This window comes from Zea mays, chromosome 1 (genome assembly GCF_902167145.1).
Source record: "Zea mays cultivar B73 chromosome 1, Zm-B73-REFERENCE-NAM-5.0, whole genome shotgun sequence".
Lineage (NCBI taxonomy): Eukaryota > Viridiplantae > Streptophyta > Magnoliopsida > Poales > Poaceae > Zea > Zea mays.
Window position 1 is genome coordinate 34,561,742 of NC_050096.1, and position 22,979 is coordinate 34,584,720.

Genomic DNA, 22,979 nt, shown 5'->3' on the forward strand with positions numbered 1-22,979 from the left:
ACTTGGTTCCTACAACATTTTGATTAGGACGTGGAACTAAATGTCATACCTCATTCCTAGTGAAGTTGTTGAGCTCCTCTTGCATTGCCACCACCCAATCCGAATCTTGAAGTGCTTACTCTATCCTGTGTGGCTCAATAGAGGAAACAAAAGAGTAATGTTCACAAAAATGAGCAACCCGAGATCGAGTAGTTACCCCCTTTTGAATATCGCCGAGGATGGAGTTCACGGGGTGATCTCGTTGGATTGCTTGGTGGACTCTTGGGTGTGGCGGTCTTGGAACTTGTTTATCTTCCTCATCTTGATCATGGGCATCTCCCCCTTGATCATTGCTCTCCTCTTGAGGTGGCTCAACTTCTTGATCTTCTCCTTCATCATTTTGAGCCTTATCCTCATCTTGAGTTGGTGGAGATGCTTGTGTGGAGGAAGATGGTTGATCTTGTGCATGTGGTGGCTCTTCGGATTCCTTAGGACACACATCCCCAATGGACATGTTCCTTAGTGCGACGCACGGAGCCTCTTCATCACCTATCTCATCAAGATCAACTTGCTCTACTTGAGAGCCGTTAGTCTCATCAAACACAATGTCACAAGAAACTTCAACTTGTCCAGAGGACTTGTTAAAGATTCTATATGCCCTTGTGTTTGAATCATATCCTAGTAAAAAGCCTTCTACAGCCTTAAGAGCAAATTTAGATTTTCTACCTCTTTTAACAAGAATAAAGCATTTGCTACCAAAGACTCTAAAATATGAAACATTGGGCTTTTAATCGGTTAGGAGTTCGTACGATGTCTTCTTGAGGATTCAGTGTAGATACAACCGGTTGATGGCGTAGCAGGCGGTGTTGACCGCCTCCGCCCAAAACCGATCTGAAGTTTTGTACTCATCAAGCATGGTCCTTGCTATGTCCAAAAGAGTTTTATTCTTCCTCTCCACTACACCATTTTGTTGTGGGGTGTAGAGAGAAGAGAACTAATGCTTGATGCCCTCCTCCTCAAGGAAGCCTTCAATTTGAGAGTTCTTGAACTCTGTCCCGTTGTCGCTTCTAATCTTTTTGATCCTTAAGCCGAACTCATTTTGAACCCGTCTCAAGAATCCCTTTAAGGTCTCTTGGGTATGTGATTTTTCCTGCAAAAATAATACCCAAGTGAAGCGAGAATAGTCATCCACAATAACTAGACAGTACTTACTCCCGCCGATGCTTATGTAAGCAATCGGGCCGAATAGATCCATGCGTAGGAGCTCGAGTGGCCTGTCAGTCGTCATGGTGTTCTTGTGTGGATGATGAACACCAACTTGCTTTCCTGCCTGACATGCGCTACAAATCCTGTCTTTCTCAAAATGAACATTTGTTAGTCCCAAAATGTGTTCTCCCTTTAGAAGCTTGTGAAGATTCTTCATTCCAACATGTGCTAGTCGACGATGCCAGAGCCAGCCCATGTTAGTCTTAGCAATTAAGCAAGTGTCGAGTTCAGCTCTATCAAAATCTACTAAGTACAACTGACCCTCTAACACTCCCTTAAATGCTATCGAATCACCACTTCTTCTAAAGACAGTAACACCTATATCTGTAAAAAGACAGTTGTAACCCATTTTACATAATTGCGAAACTGAAAGCAAGTTGTAATCTAAAGAATCTACAAGAAAAACATTTGAAATGGAATGGTCAAGTGATATAGCAATTTTACCCAATCCTTTGACCAAACCTTGATTACCATCCCCGAATGTGATAGCTCGTTGGGGATCTTGGTTTTTCTCATAGGAGGAGAACATCTTCTTCTCCCCTGTCATGTGGTTTATGCACCCGCTGTCGATGATCCAACTTGAGCCCCCGGATGCATAAACCTACAAAACAAATTTAGTTCTTGTTTTTAGGTACCCAAACGGTTTTGGGTCCTTTGACATTAGATACAAGAACTTTGGGTACCCAAACACAAGTCTTTGATCCCTTGTGTTTGTCCCCAACATACTTGGCAATTACTTTGTCGGATTTGTTAGTTAAAACATAAGATGCATCAAAAGTTTTAAATGAAATGTTAGAATCATTTGATGCACTAAGAGTTTTCTTCTTAGGCAATTTAGCACGGGTTGATTGCCTAGAACTAGATGTCTCACCCTTATACATAAAAGCATGATTAGGGCCAGAGTGAGACTTCCTAGAGTGAATTCTCCTAATTTTGCTCTCGGGATAACCGGCAGGGTACAAAATGTAACCCTCGTTATCCTGAGGCATGGGAGCCTTGCCCTTTACAAAGTTAGACAATCTTTTAGGAGGGGCATTAAGTTTGACATTGTCTCCCTTTTGGAAGCCAATGCCATCCTTGATGTCAGGGTGTCTCCAACTTTAGAGCATGCTTCTAACAAATTTAAAATTTTCATTTTCTAAGTCATGCTCATTAATTTTGGCATTAAGTTGAGCTATGTGATCATTTTGTTTCTTAATCAAAGCTAGGTGATCATGAATAGCATCAACATTAATGTCTCTACATCTAGTGCAAATGGAAACATGCTCAATGGTAGATGTAGAGGGTTTGCAAGAATTTAATTCAAAAATCTTAGCATGTAATATGTCATTTTTACTTTTAAGATCCGAAATGGTAACATTGCAAACATCTAAGTCTTTAGCCTTAGCAATCAAATTTTCATTTTCATTTCTAAGGCTAGCAAGAGAATCATTTAATTTTTCAATCCTAGTAAGCAAATTAGCATTATCATCTCTAAGATTGGAAATTGAATCATTACATACATTTGAATCAACCTTAGCAATTAAACTAGCATTCTCATTTCTAAGGTTGGTAATAACATCATGGTAAGTGCTTAGCTCACTAGATAGTTTTTCACATTTTTCTACTTCTAGAGCATAAGCATTTTTAATCTTAACATGCTTCTTATTTTCCTTAATTAGAAAGTCCTCTTGAGAGTCCAAGATTTCATCCTTCTCATGAATAGCACTAATTAATTCATTTAATTTTTCCTTTTGTTGCATGTTTAGGTTGGCAAAAAGGGTGCGCAAATTATCCTCCTCATCACAAGAGTTATCCTCATCACTAGAGGTTTCATATTTAGTGGAGGATTTTGATTTTACCTTCTTCCTTTTGCCGTCCTTTGCCATGAGGCACTTGTGGCCGACGTTTGGGAAGAGGAGTATTTGGTGACGGCGATGTTGGCGGCGTCCTCGTCGGAGGAGGAGTCGGAGGAGCTCTCGTCGGAGTCCCACTCGCGACACACATGGGCATCGCCGCCCTTCTTCTTGTAGTATCTCTTCTTTTCTCTCCTCTTTCCCTTCTTGTCGTCTCCCCTGTCACTATCACTAGATAATGGACATTTAGCAATGAAATGGCCGGGCTTACCACACTTGTAGCATACTTTCTTGCAGCGGGAATTGTAGTCCTTCCCCCTCCTTTGTTTGAGGATTTAGCGGAAGCTTTTGATGATGAGCGCCATCTCCTCATTGTCGAGCTTAGAGGCGTCGATGGGTTGTCTACTTGATGTAGACTCCTCCTTTTTCTCCTTCGTTGCCTTGAACGTGACCGGTTGTGCTTCGGACATGGAGGGGCCATCTAGCTCGATGATTTTCTTTGAGCCTTTGATCATCAACTCAAAGCTCACAAAGTTTCCTATTACTTCCTCGGGAGACATTAGTGTATATCTAGGATTACCACGAATTAATTGAACTTGCGTAGGATTAAGAAAAACGAGGGATCTTAGAATAACCTTGACCATCTCATGGTCATCCCATTTGGTGCTCCCGAGGTTGCACACTTGGTTTACCAAGGTCTTCAAGCGGTTGTACATGTCTTGTGGCTCCTCCCCTTGGCGAAGCCGGAAGCGACCGAGCTCCCCCTCGATCGTCTCCCGCTTGGTGATTTTGGTCACCTCATCTCCTTCGTGCGCGGTCTTGAGCACGTCCCAAATCTCCTTGGCGCTTTTTAACCCTTGCACCTTGTTATACTCCTCTCGACTTAGAGAGGCGAGGAGTATAGTGGTGGCTTGGGAGTTGAAGTGCCGGATTTGGGCGACCTCGTCCGAATCATAGTCTTCATCCCCCGGTGATGGTACCTGTACTCCAATCTCAACAACATCCCAAATGCTAGTGTGGAGTGAGGTTAGATGATGCCTCATTTTATCACTCCACATATTATAATCTTCACCATTAAACATAGGTGGTTTGCCTAATGGGACGGAAAGTAATGGAGTACGTTTGGAAATGCGAGGGTAGCGTAGGGGAAGCTTACTAAACTTCTTGCGCTCATGACACTTAGAAGTTACGGACGACGTGTCGGAGCCGGAGGTGGATGGCGATGAAGAGTCGGTCTCGTAGTAGACCACCTTCCTCATCTTCTTCTTCTTGTCACCGCTCCGACGCGACTTGTTGTGTGAAGGGGATCCGTTCACCTTGTTGGCGGACTCCCCGGATGGAGCTTTCCCATGGCTTGTGGCGGACTTCTCGCCGGTCCCGATCTCCCTCTTGGCGGATGCTCCCGACATCACTTCGAGCGGTTAGGCTCTAATGAAGCACCGAGCTCTGATACCAATTGAAAGTCGCCTAGAGGGGGGTGAATAGGGCGAATCTGAAATTTATAATCTTAAGCACAACTACAAGCCGGGTTAGCGTTAGAAATAAGAACGAGTCCAAGAGAGACAGTGAAAACAAATCGTGAGCAATAAGGAGTGAGACACAAGGATTTGTTTTACCGAGGTTCGATTCTTGCAAACCTACTCCCCGTTGAGGTGGTCACAAAGACTGGGTCTCTTTCAACCCTTTCCCTCTCTCAAACGGTCACCTAGACCGAGTGAGCTTCTCTTCTCAATCAAACGGAACACAAAGTTCCCGCAAGGACCACCACACAATTGGTGTCTCTTACCTTGGTTACAATTGAGTTTAATCATAAGAAGAATGAGAAAGAAAAGAAGCAATCCAAGCGCAAGAGCTCAAATGAACACAAATGTCGCTCTCTCTAGTCACTATTTGATTTGGAGTGATTTTGGACTTGGAAGAGGATTTGATCTCTTTGGTTGTGTCTAGAATTGAATGCTATAGCTCTTGTAATGTGTTGAAGGTGGAAAACTTGGATACCATTGAATGTGGGGTGGTTGGGGTATTTATAGCCCCAACCACCAAAATGTGGCTGTTGGAAGGCTGCTGTCGCATGGTGCACCGGACAGTCCGGTGCGCCACCGGACACTGTCCGGTGCGCCAGCCACGTCAGCCGGCCGTTGGGTTCTGACCGTTGGAGCTCTGACAGGTGGGGCCTCTGGGCTGTCCGGTGGTGCACCGGACAGGTCCTGTAGACTGTCCGGTGCACCGTCTGGCGCTGCTCTGTCCTCTGCGCGCGCAGGCGCGCATTAAATGCGTTGTAGTCGACCGTTGCACGCGAAGTAGTTGTTGCTCCGCTGGCACACCGGACAGTCCGGTGTGACACCGGACACTGTCCGGTGCTTCACCGGACAGTCCGGTGAATTATAGCGGAGCGGCCTCCCATTTTCTCGAAGGTGGCAAGTTCAGCTTCGAGTTCCCTGGTGCACCGGACACTGTCCGGTGGCACACCGGACAGTCCGGTGCGCCAGACCAGGGTGCCTTTGGGTTGTCTTTTGCTCTCTTTGTTTGAACCCCTTCTTGGTCTTTTTATTGGTTTATTATGAACCTTTGGCACCTGTAAAACTTATAGACTAGAGCAAACTAGTTAGTCCAATTATTTGTGTTGGGCAATTCAACCACCAAAATCAATTAGGAAAAAGGTGTACGCCTAATTCCCTTTCAGCGAGCGGTGTGGCCGGCCATTGTGCCCCACAAGTCGGTGCCGCAGTGTAGAGCTGCGTTGGAAAGGGTTTTGGGCCGATTGAGGTGAAATGGACCCAAGTCCAGGTTTTCTTTTTTTTCTGTTTTCTATTTTTTGTTTTAAATATTCAAATTCAAATCAATTTTCATTTTCTATTTAAATTCCTATTTTGTTTTCAAATTTCAGTTTTAAATTTCCACATCCAAATTTAAATCAAACTTTAATGCATAATCAAAACTCCAACAAGATGCATATTTCATATTTATATAGTTTTACTAATTATTTAACCCATTTATATATTTTAGAAGAAAATAACTTCAAAAGTGAGAAAATTCTTATTAAAAGATATTTTAGTTCAAATCTTTTGGAGAAACCTTTATAAATCCTAAAATAGGATTTTAGGTGTTACACATCCGCTTCTCTCTCGTCATGTGGTTTGTGCATCCGATTCCGCTATCAATAATCCAGCTTGAGCCCCCTTATGCATAAACCTACAAAATAAGGTTTAGGCTTGGGGTTTAGGTACCCAAATAGAGTTGGGTCCTATTAGGTTATTCACATAAACTTTTGGTACCAAACACAAGTCTTATCGTTCTTGCGTTTAGATCCCACATTAGAAGCAACTACTTTGCCAGATTTACAATAAAGCACATAGAAAGCATCAATTATACGATAAGAAATAGAAGGACCATGAGATGCATTCCTAGTCTTAGGCATATTAATAGGTCTAGAATTATGAACGTGGCACCTACCTCTACCATGAGCAATAGATGGCATGTGAAGCATAAACAACATCATGGCACATAGAATAAACACCATGATCAACATAAGCATTATAATGCACATTTCTAACATTCTTAACATTAGCATAAATATAATCATGGTTCTTGCTAATATGAGAAGAATGAGCACTACTAGCCATATGTGCTTTCCCCTTTTTCCTTAATGAATTTGGGGGCCTCATGGCTCTTTTTGTCTTTGGCTCCCTTTTGAAAGTTAGTGCAATACTAAACCAAGTTTGAGTCGAGAAGAAGAGAGAAAGTTATCTTCACTTGATTTCTCTTTCAAGATGTAAATTAGACCTAGAGCAATATCACAAGTGAATATAGAGAACCTCGGAAAAAAGAAAATCGCAAGAAAGTAAATGAACAAGAGACATAAGTGATTTTATCGCGTGGTTCGTCCAAGCCTGAAATGCTTGCCTACATCCGCGTTGTGTCCCAACAGACAAGGGTTGTACTCAACCCCTCTCAAGTGATCCAAAGATCAAACTTGATTGCCACAATCTTCTTTATATCAAAATGGTTCCATCTCACAAGGAATCTCCACAATTTGGAGTCTCTTGTAGTTGTGCACAAATTGGAGTTACAACTTAAGCACAAAAGAGGGAGAGAGTACACACATAAGAGCAAATCGTAGCAACACAACACAAGAGAGAAGATCACAACACAAGAGCGCAATTACACAAAGTCACAAGAACAACTTAGCACGACGCTCGAATCTCGCTACAATATCTAGAAGGCATTGTGGGAGAGTGTCGAAGTGTTGAGATGCTCTTAGAGTGCTTGGGTGTGATGGAGGTCGCCATGGGGTGCTTATAGCCTCTAAAGGCCCCATAGTCATTGTTACTTCCTTGCAAAAAAGATGCCAAGAATCAGCTTCCTGAGGGGGCACCGGACCGGTCTGGTGCGCCACCGAACCAGGTCCATGTGCCTCGAGTCTGGGATCCTGATTGGTACTTTCCTTCGCTGATGGGCAGCGGACTGGTCCAGTGCACCTCCGGACCAGATGCCACATCAGCTAGTCGTTGGCTCGCCCTCACGCACGAAAGACTAGCCGTTGGAGGTGGTCCGGTGCGCCACTGGACCATGAACCATGATGGTTCGGTGAATTTTATAATAAAATTCATGAGACCACTGAGTTTAGCCGTACAGGCGGTCTGGTGCACATGGACGTGGTCCGATGCGCCAGACTGCCACCCGGCTAAGTGTAGGGCCATTGTGGACCCGGTCTGGTGCACCACTGGACCGGCCCGGTGAGGCCCAGAACAACCCAAATTTGGTTATCCTTGGGAGCTTCCCTATGACTTAGTGTAGGATCTAGGACACCGGCTAGAGGGGGGGTGAATAGACGGTTTTGACTAAAAACAACAATACTAAGTAAATTTAATCAATACAACAAGAGGAATAAATTTACTAGTGTCAATAAGTAAACAATGTATGAAAGACAACTACGGAGATTGAATACTTGAAGAACAATAAGCAAAACACTAATCAATTGCAAGGCAATAAGTAATGCTAGAAGGAATAGACACCGAAATTTATCCCGTGGTATCGGTGATTTGCCGATCACCCCTAATCCACGTTGAGGTGGACTTCAAGCTCTCACTTGCTCCTCTATCAAGACACGACTTGATCTTTGAGCCAAGTGGACAAGAAATCACTCAATACCTCGATTCCACTAATGTCACCTTTGCCGCTCCGGCGAGGTAGGCGCGAACCCCTCACAATCAACACCGCGGCTTCTCCACAATCTTCTTGGAGAGCTCGACGGAGACAATCACCCGAGCCGTCTAGGAGGCGGCAACCTCCAAGAGTAACAAGCCAACGACGCTTGCTCGGTGTACCACCTAGTGCCTCAAGAATCACCAAATGATGCAAATGCACTAGGAACCCTCAATCTCTCACTAGAATGCAATCTCAAGCAAAGAGTGTGAGAGAGTGAGTTGGAGGATCACAAGTGAGCTCAATGTATGCAAGGAATGGCCAAGAGAGCTCTCTCACACGAGCTACCCTTCTATTTATAGCCCCCCATCTAAAACCAACCGTTATGTGCAAAAGGGGGCAATTCTGCGCACACGCGGACCGTCCGCGCCCTAGGGCCGGACGGTCCGCCGTACATCATAACGACTATAATGACCGTTGAAACATGTCAGAGCTGACTCAAAAGGTGGGTCCGGACAGTCCGCCCTTCAAGGCCGGACCGTCCGCGACCTGGCAAATTCAAACACCCGAGCCTCGGATCAAACGGAGTTAACACACGCGGACCGTCCGGCTATAAATCCCGGACGGTCCGTGACCTGAGACTGTACTGTCCGGACTGGTCCCCCGGACAGTCCGTAGTACAAATCTATAAAAACACACAGTCCCTGTCCAAAAACGATTTTGACACTTGCGGACCGTCCGCCCCTCACAGGCGGACCGTCCGCCTATAATTCAGGGACTGGCCCGAAGCCACCCTTCTCTGGTCATGACTGCGGACGGTCCGGCCCTAAGGCCCGGACGGTCCGCAGTGCAATAGAACACAATGTCAATACAAATGGTCAGACTTCGGACCCCTCTGGTGGATCGCGGACGGTCCGCCCCCAAGGGCCGGACAGTCCGCGCGACCAAGACTTCGCAATTCTCAAACATGCTTTTGAATGAACTTTTGACTCGCGAAGTGAAGCGCTGTTAGTCCTCATGCAAATGCAACTACTTGATGCTCTATGAGGCACTAAGTTTTACACAGATCTGAGTCATTGACCCCTCTTAATAGTATGGCTATCTAGCCTACTAATCCGGTCAGGTATCTTCTCTAAACTCCTCAAGACCGGTAAAAGTAAAACCTATATTATACCTTTTCCTTCATCTGATCCACAACCAATGCGTATGACTCTTCAACATTTCCTGTTCTATGTGGTCCAACCCTGCATTCTTATTTCTCCAAGAATTGTTAGTCCACAAGTAGTTGTCATTAATTACCAAAACATTACCAAAGGGGCCTAGATGATTCACAATCTCCCCCTTTTTGGTAATTGATGACAACACCACATAGTATATTAAAGAGAAGTTTAGTTTCTCCAAATCTCTCTCTCATACCTAAGGTATAAGATAGATCTTGGAGATGAGTTTCATAGGACTTATCTTGATTTGAAGTTCTGTCCGAGAGATAGATAAATCCCAATAAAAACTCAGTATGCAAGAAAGGCTCCCCCTAAGTGTGTGCAGGATTATTTGAAGTTGAAGATATAACACACATAATATATTGGAGCTTGATGGAGACTTTCCTACAATCATGGTTATCGAGGCATACAAGAGATGATCCGTAGAGTGAGCGCAGCAATTATAATCACATCTCGATTAACCACACACAGAGTAATTTGAACTAAAACATAGTTCACCCCACAGAATATTACAGATAATGGTCCACAGACATACGACATAGAGTTAATAGATCAAACCAAGTTCCAAATGCATAAGACATAAACTAGGCATGAAAAGGTAAAATGCATATGCATGGTCTTAATGTCCACATAGAACCACCAACTCCCCCTGAAGGACCTGAAGGAGACGCCAGAAAACTTCTCATCACTTCTCTCCCCCTTTGGCATCAATTGCCACAAAGGAGAGGCCTCACTGATCACTCGGCGGAGGATGCATGTTGTAGTAATGAGTGCTGAAGGTGTCAAACAGGGAGGAGAACTGGCCAAAATCCTGCTGGAGCTGCTGCTGCCTCTGACTTATATCATGCATGTTGTCATTTGTAGAAAGATTATCAAACTGACTGGAGAGAGCACCCATGTTATCTTGAAAACTCTGTTGCATATTATTCAGCCTGGACATGATGGGATCAGTGACATTAGTGTGAATTTGATCACGAAACTCAGAAAATTCAGAGTTGAGTGCATCCCAGTTACTGTCAAAGCGAGACTGCATGTCATCGAGGCGGTGATCCACATGTGACATCAGGCCATCAAAGCGAGTATCAATATGAGTCTCCAGCTCTTGCTGCATATTGTGAAAATAAGGATCAAAGTATCCTGGAGCAGGCTCCCAATAGTGCTGAGGCTGAGGAGGAGGTGGAGGAGGAGGCATCTGCTGTCCCTCAACATTAGGAGCTGCTCCACCCTCATAGCCAGGGTCTTCCTCATCATCTGGGAAGGGAGTGAGTGGCCTGGTGAGAAACCCTATCTCATTCTTAAAAGGCCTGAATGGGGTGTGAACAATCTCGCAAGGGCCCTCAAATCTTGTCTTGGATTTGATGAGAGCCATAATGTATGGAGCATATGCCAAATTTTGATTCTTGTCCATTTTCAAATCATTAAGCTGCCTCATCATGAAAAGAACTATGTTCATGACTTCACCATTCATGATGTGCTGGATTATGTTCCAGAACTTATCTCGAATTTTACTCTTATCACCACTCTTGGGAAGAATGGTGACTCTGGCAATCTTGTTGATGACAGCAGGATGATGTCTGAGTCCTGCTGTCTCTCCAAACCTCCTGGGTATACCGAGCCTGGCTAGCTCATAAAACTGCACAAAATCCTCAAAATTATCTTCAGTATAAAGATCCATCCCAGCAGAGATGGTGCCATAGTCCAGACTGTTGGCAGCGGCAAAGTCAGCAAAAGAAGCAGAATAGCGCTTGAAGCCAGTCATCCAGGTGATAGATTCTTCTTCAATATCAATCTCAGAGGTAGCCAGGAATTGCTTAACAGCCATTTCATTGAAATCTGTGCGTTGTCCCATAAACTGATATAGTCCACATGTTTCAAACTTGGGGATCAGACCCTCCATGACAGATTGACTTAGCAAGAAGGACCAATCAATCACCTGATGCTTATGAAAATTGGTATCCACCAGGGTGCCCCAAAAGACATCAAACTGCAGCTGAGTGTGGAAAAACTGAATATTTGTATCAGATGGCAGAGTGTACTGGTTCACAGTCCGTCTAGAGCAATACTCAGCCATAGAAAATCTCCGCTTTGGATAAGTCCATCCTTGGATATCAATGGGATAATCGGGATGAACATGAGGAAAATCTTCAGCATCCATGGATTCAGTGCCCCCAGCTGAGGATTGGGCCTCTGAATCAGTGGTTGGGGTATAGTCATCATCATTGCCACGAGGGCGCTTGGATTTAAAGCGACCTGCAAGTTTCTTGCGGAGACCACCAAAACCACTGCAACAAGGTAACAGACATCCATAGATAAATAATTAATACCAATCACCACTTATAAAAAGGAATGGAATGGGAATGCTCTGCCAGGGTCCGGACGGTCCGCGCTAGGGGGCCGGACTGTCCGCGTCAGAGGCCCGGACGGTCCGCGTCCACCAGGCGGACGGTCCGCGACCGACCAGGGGCGACGCCAAGAACCCTAGCCGCCACAAATGGTAAATTTGATGATTTTGCAGATAATATCCATCCAAACAAGTTCAAAATTTTGCATAGCATTCACATTGAAGAGAACTATCAATCCCACCAATCAGATTTTGAAACCCACTGCTCAATTTCAGATCAGAGAGGAAACCCAAATAATCTCAAAATTGAAGAAATTTGATGAAATCCACAAGATTTGAAGATACCGTGATGAAGACATGTTGATGGAATGTTGCCACAAGCTGTCGGACTGTCCGCACGCAACTTCACTTCACCGTCCGCGCACACTCGACACAAGAGAATATTGGGCGAGTGGAGAGCAAGTGAAAGAGCGTATGAGCACAAGAGCAAAGCTGCGGCCACTGTCCGATTTAAGTGCCCTGTCGCGGACGGTCCGCGCTAGGACGGCGGACGGTCCGCGCCCTGATGATTTCAGACTGTCCGCGAGGCTGATCGGACTGTCCAATTCCTGATGCTGCGGACGGTCCGCGGTCCATGGGCGGACGGTCCGCGGCCTGATACTCATTTTTCCAATTGCTGGCCACTTGCTGATTTTGAATTTCGAATCCGAATTGGTGCTCATATATGGACATTTTGACCAATCTAAGAGTTAGTATGCATGCATATACATATGATGTAATTGAGTAATGCAAAATTTTTGAATTAAACTATCTAGAGCAATTAGAAATGAAAAATGCACAAATAATACCAAATAAATAGCATAAAGAGCATACTTAGACCCGAGATGCAAGACGACACATGTGTGATCAACTTCAAGCCACATTTGAGATATCGATCACATTCATTTCACTTCTTAGAGAACAAAATCTTGTTTCATCCAAAGGTTTTGTAAAAATGTCTGCTAATTGATCATCGGTGCCAATGGAATAAATAGAGATATCTCCCTTGCCAACATGATCCCTTAAGAAGTGATGTCGTATATCAATATGCTTGGTTCTTGAGTGTTGGACCGGATTGGTAGCCAATTTTATTGCACTCTCATTATCACACATGAGAGGCACATTCTTGAAAATAATTCCATAGTCCAATAAGGTTTGTTTCATCCATAATAGTTGAGCACAACAATTTCTGGCCGATATATATTCCGCCTCGGCGGTAGATAGAGCAACCGAATTTTGTTTCTTAGAAGACCATGAAACAAGAGATCTACCAAGAAATTGACAACAACCGGAAGTGCTTTTTCTATCAACTTTGCACCCCGCATAGTCCGAATCCGAATATCCAATTAATTCAAATTGAGCACCTTTGGGATACCATAGACCAATATTGGGAGTATACTTCAAATATCTCAGAATTCTTTTAGCGGCCTTCAAGTGAATCTCTCTAGGAGAAGCTTGAAATCGAGCACACATGCATACACTAAACATAACATCGGGCCTAGATGCGGTAATATAAAGCAAACTACCAATTATTGAACGATAAAGTTTTTGATCAACCATAGTACCTCCTTCATCTAAGTCTAGATGACCATTTGTTGCCATTGGAGTCTTGATAGGCTTAGCATTTTCTAAACCAAACTTCTTGAGCATGTCCTTCAAATATTTTGATTGACTTATAAAAATTCCATCTTTCAATTGTTTGATTTGAAGGCCAAGAAAGAAGCTCAATTCTCCTATCATAGACATTTCAAATTCTTTTGACATTATTTTTCCGAACTCCTCACAAAATAATTCATTAGTAGATCCAAAAATAATATCATCAACGTAGATTTGACAAACAAATAAATCTTTGCCAATTCTTTTAGTGAATAGAGTAGTGTCAACCTTCCCAATTTTGAAGTCTTTGGAAAGCAAGAAATCCCTAAGCCTTTCATACCAAGCGCGTGGAGCTTGCTTAAGCCCATAGAGAGCTTTAGAAAGCTTGAACACATGGTTAGGTCTTTTGGGGTCCTCAAAACCGGGAGGTTGTTCAACATACACTAGTTCACTAATCTTACCATTTAGGAAGGCACTCTTTACATCCATTTGGTAGAGCTTGATATTGTGTGCACAAGCATAAGCAAGTAGAATCCGGATTGCTTCTAATCTTGCTACGGGAGCAAATGTCTCCCCAAAATCCAATCCTTCAATTTGAGTATATCCTTGTGCAACTAATCTTGCCTTGTTTCTTACTACCACACCATCTTCATTGTGCTTATTGCGAAACACCCATTTTGTACCAATAACATTGTGGTTCTTTGGTCTCTCAACAAGCTCCCAAACTTCATTTCGAGCGAAGTTATTTAATTCTTCATGCATTGCATTCACCCAATCAACATCAAGTAGAGCTTCATCTACACGGTTAGGTTCCATACAAGATACAAAAGAGAAATGTTCACAAAATGAAGCTATACGAGAGCGAGTTTGAACACCCTTACTAATATCACCCACAATTTGATCAACCGGGTGATCCTTCACAATGGAATGATGAATTCTTGATACCGTTTGATAATTGCTTGTTGAAGCATTAGGAGGAACCGAAGGTCTTGAAGTACCTTGATCATGAGTATCCATGGTTTCATTGAGTTGTTGGCCTTGGTGATCTTCCTCATTTATAGTTGAGGATGAAGGAATGACAACCACGCTATTTTCATCATCATCTTCCTTTGGTTTTATTTCACCAATGGCCATTGTTTTCATTGCATCTATCAATTGAGTTCCCCCAACATCATCGAGATTTTCACTCTCATCTTGAGACCCATTTGTTTCATCGAATTCAACATCATATGCTTCCTCAATAATACCATGAGTTTTGTTGAAGACTCTATAAGCCTTACTATTTGATGAATATCCAAGAAGAAAACCCTCATCACATTTCTTCTCAAATTTAGAAAGTCGGCTCCCCTTTCTCAAAATATAACATTTGCAACCGAATACCCTAAAATATGAGATATTTGGCTTTCTACCAATGAGCAATTCATATGGAGTTTTCTTCAAGAGCTTGTGACAATATAGTCTATTTGATGAATGACAAGCGGTATTTATTGCCTCGGCCCAATAAGAATCCGATATACTATATTCCGCTAACATAGACCTAGCCATGTCAATAAGAGTTCTATTCTTCCTTTCAACAATACCATTTTGTTCCGGGGTATATTTGGAAGAGAATTCATGTTTGATACCCTTGTCATCACAATATTGATCAATTCTTGCATTTTTGAATTCTGACCCATTATCACTTCTAACCTTTTTGATGTCGAAATCAAATTGATTTTGAGCCAATATAGCAAATGACTTGAATGTTTCAAACACATTGGATTTGTCTCGTAGAAAATAAACCCAAGTAAATCTTGAATAGTCATCCACAATCACAAGACAATAAGAATTACCACCAATACTTACAAAAGATGTGGGCCCAAATAAATCCATGTGAAGTAACTCCAAAGGTCGATGAGTGGACATTTGACTTTTATTTGGATGAGTATTTGCCACTTGCTTACCGGCTTGACAAGAGCTACACAATTTGTTCTTTTCAAACTTCACATCTTTTAAGCCTCGAACTAAGTCATGCTTGGTTAACCGATTGAGTTGCTTCATCCCAACATGACCAAGTCTTCTATGCCATAACCAACCTAGTGAAGCTTTTGAAAATAGGCAAGTTGTGAGCTTTGCCTCATTAGATGAGAAATCAACAAGATAAAGATTTTCATGTCTAAAACCTTTAAATTTAAGATTGCTACCATCAACACTAGAGATAATAACATCTTCAACCGTGAAATTGCAACAAAATCCTAAATCACATAATTGAGCTACGGAAAGTAAATTAAAATTCAAATACTCAACCAATAGCACATTTGATATAGAATGATCATTTGAGATAGCAATTTTACCCAAACCTTTAACCTTTCCTTTACGATTATCTCCAAATGTGATACTATCATAATTTGAGCAATCTTCCTCACTCATTTGGGTAAACATCTTCATATCCCCGGTCATGTGTTGAGTACATCCACTATCCAACACCCAATGATTCCCTCCCGCCTTGTAGTTTACCTACAAAAGGAAATCAATCTCTTTTAGGTACCCAAACTTGCTTGGGTCCTTGGATGTTAGTGACCAAGGTCTTTGGCACCCAAATAGCTTTCTTTTTGTTTCCAACAATTGAAGTACCAACAAATTTAGCATGAACACCTTTTGCATTATGAGAAAGAACATAACAATGCTCAAAACAAGTGGAGGATACATGTTTGAACTTGGGACAATTTTTCTTAACATGTCCCTTTTTGTGACACTTGTGACACACTTTGTCACATTCTTTCACAAACAATGTCTTTTGCTTTACAAAAGCATTCTTTCCTTTCTTGGGAACATATCCAAGACCTTCACGGTTAAGAGAGCATCGTTGACTTCCCAATATGAAATCCAATTTAGTCTTACCACCATATGCCTTTTCTAGGTCATGAGTTAGAGTATTTATTCTATCCACTAACACTTCATTCTCAACAATAATTTTTGATTCATCAAGAGCAATGTTATCATTGAGAGAAATTTTGCATTTATCACAAATAGAGTTAGTAGGTAGTGGTTCACTTGTAAGACTATCAAGTAAGTCACAAGTGACTCCAACATCCTTAGTGACCACCTCAACTTCATGCACAATAGATGATTTTTGAGCATCCGCAAGCTTCTCACAATTTTCTTTGAGGTCATTGTGAGAGGTCTTGAGCTCCTCAAAAGACACTTGGAGGTTTTTATACAATTCCTTCAAGGTCTTAAATTTTTCTTTTTCTTTGTGCATGTAGTCATCGGCCTCACCTAACATTCTAACAAGATCATCATATGAATAGCCATCATCATCAACATCATCGATATCATCATCATCTTTTATATCATTTAAATCGGTGATGATTTTTACCTTAGCATCTCCCTTTGCCATGAGACAATGGGGGGATGAGAAGAGTGAGTGAGCTTCCTTGATGGCAATTCCGGCATTAAGCTTGGATGAGGTGTCATCATCATCATCATCCGAGCTATCATCCGAGTCCCATTCAACTAAGTAGGCTTTGCCATCTTTCTTCTTGTTATAGTATTTCTTTTTCTTCTTGTCACTTTCATCTTTGCCCTTCTTCTTCTTGCTTGGGCAATTCATAGCAATGTGACCGGGTTCCCCACACTCAAAACATTTTCTATCATTGAAAGCATTTCTTCTAGATGTTTGACCTCTTCTAGGTTGGCCTCTTTTCATCTTCATGAATTTATTGAATTTCCTTACAAATAAAGCCATGTCACCATCACTCTCACTTTCATTTTCTTCATCATTGCTATCTTCTTTTTCAATTGCCTTTGAGGCCTTGGCTTTGAGAGCAATAGATTCATTTTTCACCTTCTTTGCCAAACTTAAAGCATCGGCTTGTGACTTCTTAAATATATCTTGAGTGAGAATTTCTCCCAATACTTCGGTTGGAGAAGTTGTAGATAGATCACTCCTTACTAGCATTGTCACAATAGTCTCATATTTCTCCGGAAGTGATCTAAGGAACTTGTGTGTGAAATCCACATCCGGTACATTAAAACCAAGTCCTTTGAGTTCATTTACTATCTCATTCAACCGATTGAACATATCGGATACACTCTCATCTTCTTTCATAATAAATTGCTCAAACTTCCCTTTGCACACATATAGTTTGGCACTCTTCACAATTGTAGTTCCTTCATGAATCTCCATTAGTTTTATCCAAATCTCATGAGCGGTTGTGAGATTCTTGATACGATTGAACTCATTTATATCAAGAGCATCATAAAAAACATTCATGGCTTGATCATTTGTGAGGATATTCTCATTATCACTAACGGATGGTTCATCTTCCGTCAATACAACAAATCCATCTCTAACAATTGGCCAAAATTTTTCACCCATTGCTCTAAGATGCATTGACATTCTTATTTTCCAATAATCATAATTGTTTCCATCAAAGTGCGGTGGCTTCCCAATGTGCACATTGTTGTTACTAGCCATTTTGTCCCACTCCGGGATGATTAGATCCACAAACAATGGAGTCCTCGGCTTTGATACCACTTGTAGGATCTAGGACACCGGCTAGAGGGGGGTGAATAGACGGTTTTGACTAAAAACAACAATACTAAGTAAATTTAATCAATACAACAAGAGGAATAAATTTACTAGTGTCAATAAGTAAACAATGTATGAAAGACAACTACGGAGATTGAATACTTTAAGAACAATAAGCAAAACACTAATCAATTGCAAGGCAATAAGTAATGCTAGAAGGAATAGACACCGAAATTTATCCCGTGGTATCGGTGATTTGCCGATCACCCCTAATCCACGTTGAGGTGGACTTCAAGCTCTCACTTGCTCCTCTATCAAGACACGACTTGATCTTTGAGCCAAGTGGACAAGAAATCACTCAATACCTCGATTCCACTAATGTCACCTTTGCCGCTCCGGCGAGGTAGGCGCGAACCCCTCACAATCAACACCGCGGCTTCTCCACAATCTTCTTGGAGAGCTCGACGGAGACAATCACCCGAGCCGTCTAGGAGGCGGCAACCTCCAAGAGTAACAAGCCAACGACGCTTGCTCGGTGTACCACCTAGTGCCTCAAGAATCACCAAATGATGCAAATGCACTAGGAACCCTCAATCTCTCACTAGAATGCAATCTCAAGCAAAGAGTGTGAGAGAGTGAGTTGGAGGATCACAAGTGAGCTCAATGTATGCAAGGAATGGCCAAGAGAGCTCTCTCACACGAGCTACCCTTCTATTTATAGCCCCCCATCTAAAACCAACCGTTATGTGCAAAAGGGGGCAATTCTGCGCACACGCGGACCGTCCGCGCCCTAGGGCCGGACGGTCCGCCGTACATCATAACGGCTATAATGACCGTTGAAACATGTCAGAGCTGACTCAAAAGGTGGGTCCGGACAGTCCGCCCTTCAAGGCCGGACCGTCCGCGACCTGGCAAATTCAAACACCCGAGCCTCGGATCAAACGGAGTTAACACACGCGGACCGTCCGGCTATAAATCCCGGACGGTCCGTGACCTGAGACTGTACTGTCCGGACTGGTCCCCCGGACAGTCCGTAGTACAAATCTATAAAAACACACAGTCCCTGTCCAAAAACGATTTTGACACTTGCGGACCGTCCGCCCCTCACAGGCGGACCGTCCGCCTATAATTCAGGGACTGGCCCGAAGCCACCCTTCTCTGGTCATGACTGCGGACGGTCCGGCCCTAAGGCCCGGACGGTCCGCAGTGCAATAGAACACAATGTCAATACAAATGGTCAGACTTCGGACCCCTCTGGTGGATCGCGGACGGTCCGCCCCCAAGGGCCGGACAGTCCGCGCGACCAAGACTTCGCAATTCTCAAACATGCTTTTGAATGAACTTTTGACTCGCGAAGTGAAGCGCTGTTAGTCCTCATGCAAATGCAACTACTTGATGCTCTATGAGGCACTAAGTTTTACACAGATCTGAGTCATTGACCCCTCTTAATAGTACGGCTATCTAGCCTACTAATCCGGTCAGGTATCTTCTCTAAACTCCTCAAGACCGGTAAAAGTAAAACCTATATTATACCTTTTCCTTCATCTGATCCACAACCAATGCGTATGACTCTTCAACATTTCCTGTTCTATGTGGTCCAACCCTGCATTCTTATTTCTCCAAGAATCGTTAGTCCACAAGTAGTTGTCATTAATTACCAAAACATTACCAAAGGGGCCTAGATGATTCACACTTAGACACACATAACTAAAACATAATCCAATTGACTAAGTGTAGGAAACTCATCTTTTACTCGGTCTTTCACTAGAATTTGCAATATGGCTCAAACTAAGTCATGAAAGCACTTTCCTCATAGAATTTAGTTAGAGCTCAAGTAAAAGTGCTAAACACATAGTATTAGGCATATGCAACTTGTTCAAACATTCAAACCTCATGGTTTTACCATTTTACCCAAAGTTGCACTTTGTAGCCCCCATTCAAGCTCATTTGGACTTAGTGGATTCAAATTTCCTTCAAGTGGACATGTGCTCATACTCATATCAAATTAGTTAGTCTATGTTGGTGTGTTGGACACTTAATCACCAAAACAGGTAGAAATGGCCATCTAGCACATTTCCCTTTCAAAAGTTATAACCTTTTTTGAGAAAAAATAAATTGCGGAGTTGTTTTAAAGAGCTTTTGAAGATGATATTAGCTTTCTTAAACTCGAAGTGGAGAGGAGTAGGAAATTACGCAAAAACTGTGTGAGCTATTAAATTCGACCACTAATGTTCTGCCATGCCCATGAAAGATAATCGACTTCAGACACATAAGGGCATGTTTGGTTCAGTTGTAGAATTTTAAAAATCTGATTCTAACTATATGCTGAGCTAGTGGTTGTGGGAAAGCTAAAATATGTTAGGTTGAAATAATAATCAAATGTAGTTATACATGAGCGAGATAGCTTGGTAATATGGATGACATGAATCTAGAAAATCTTAGGTAGAATGTGATTCTGAATTGCACAAGAGGAATATATAGATTTTCATGAATCTATTCTGTCGTTGTACCCGTTTAGTTGAGATTTCAGATTTTTAGCCGCACATCTAGTTCAGAAAGCTAAACCAAACAAACCCTAAAGCTCCTTCACCCACTGTGCTCTTCGTCTTGCCATCTTAGCATGTCATCTAGCCTTAGCCCCACCGAGTCACTATTGCCTTGTATCCGTGGTCAGAAAGTTATAGGATCACCAATGATACAGGATGAGGGAGAAACACAAAGATAGGTCATGTCGATTGTAATGGTCATGGCTCCAACTAGCTCAGCACTAAAAGAAGAAAAGGTTCTAACAAGCGTGATTGGGATGAAATCACTAAATTCACTAAATTGTCTGCTTTTGACATCTCATTGCTCTGTTAGTACCAAAGTAAACCAATTCATAGTTAGATAAAAACATATATATTACAAAAAATATATTTTATAGTTTACATAGGAATAATAAATTAATGATAAATATGAATATTTTTCTATAAATTCAATCAAACTTAAAATAGTTTGAGTTAGGATAACTCTAAAAGTTTATTTAGGGCAGAGAAAGTACACTATATTGGTTTAGAGTGACTTTGCATGCTCACCGCTAGCGAGAGCGACAACAACATTAAACTTGCCTCAACAGGGATTAAGTGGCCGACAAACCACCAAACCTCGAGATAAAAATCGCCATATCATTATCTCTAGGTTGATTTGCAATTTCCTAATACAAACTTGTATTTACTTGTCCATATTTGTGTTTGTCTTGTTAAATAGTTTACTTGTGTAGTTAACTAATTGCTCTTCTAGCTTATGTAGCTATGATAGAATGATTAGGCACAGACTTTTGAAATGTAAGTCAATTGAGGTGAAGTTGATGTTGACGACATAAGGCTCCAAATGAATATCTCTTCACAATCACTTACCACTGCTTCATTGGTTATCACCTATGCATACGAATGATCTTGCCAAGAAAGTTTATTCCTACAGACGTAATCTAGAACACAAGCAAAACGATAAAGTTGCAATCAACTGAATCAATTACAAAGGTGGGGTTTATCAAACCAATGATTGGTGATACCATTCTTGACTAATTGAATCTAAGATAAAATTGAGCTTTAATGTGGCAGCAACTACTGAATATATAAGGGTTAAAGGTGTGCTAGACCTCAGGATACATCCTTAATGGACTTTAACACGATACACAGCCCAACGAGCCAAAATACGGTAATGCAGTACCATGATAGAATTTGGATGTTGTATTATTTTGATGATTCCCATTAATTTTGAAGGAATTTCGAAGTAATACTAGTTGAGTTAGAAAGCTTTTGTCCTTAACTTTACGTACATATAAAAGAACATTAAAAGTGGAGTATGCACGTGTCCTAGGAATCAATTTTGGTGCGAACTGGACCTATAGTCTAAAGTAAGTTGTTACATACAAAGGACATTGAAAATGGAGTTCGTATGCGTCATAGGCTTCAATTTTGGTGAAGACTGATATTGGAGTCAAAGTCAAGTTGGGCTTGGACTCCCATGTGATGTAGTCATCCTAACCGATTCTCCTCGGTGCTTTGGTCTTTTAAGTCTATTTTGGTCCACTTTAAGGTTCCTAATTAACAAAACATGTTCTTCACCTAAGGTTAGTAAAATAATTGAGTAGAAAATAACACACCTAGAGATTCAATTGACATGCTCGTGCTCTTTTTAACTGGACCTTGCAATGTATCAACGAAGTGATGTCCTCATCAAACTAAGTAACCTTGTTTAGTTTGTGTAACTAAATAGTTGTATCTCTCTAGTTTAGTTTTATGTAACTTTGCTGGTTGAGCAGTACCGTGTAGTATTAGTGTCGCTTAGGTTTGATGCGTTTTGTTCACTAGTATGTATAGAATCTTTCAGTGTGCTTAGCTGGCTAGTTGCATAGATTTATGTGACCATGCTAACTAGAAATGTTTAGTTGGGCTCATACTAGCTTGGTACCTTAGTTTCTTTAATTATTTATTTATGAGATGTGTGTCGATGTAGTCTTGGCTAGATTGAATAATTTTAATTTCACTTTTATTTTGGTTAGATGATGTGATTAAGTTTTAGAAAGGACTATTCATCCATCTAATCCATCGCCTCGACCATAAAACGTTGTTTGGTCATATTCGATTCATCGTCCCAAGCTTCCTCACTCACACTTCAAGGTTTAATCTACATGAATTTTGCTCGAGCTTCACCCTTTGCCGGCGACCACCATGGCACATTTATTACATGCACTTCACATGGCAAGGAACACAACACAAAAAGACAAATTTTCCTACACAAACAACACAACATCATTAGTTAGCATTTAGCATAGTAAAGTATATGCTTTAAGAGCATAAGTAGGGAAGCCTCAAATTATCTTAATAATAATCATTTTTAGCCAAAGGTACATCAACCATGACTTCTCACAATGTATGTTGCAAAAACATGTAAAAGTAGGATACATCAGAGCTCTCGAAAAATCAATCCAATCTTTAAGGATGTGCTTGGAACTGCTCTAGGTTCCAGCTCTAATGAGAAGTTGTAGTTTATAATATAAATTT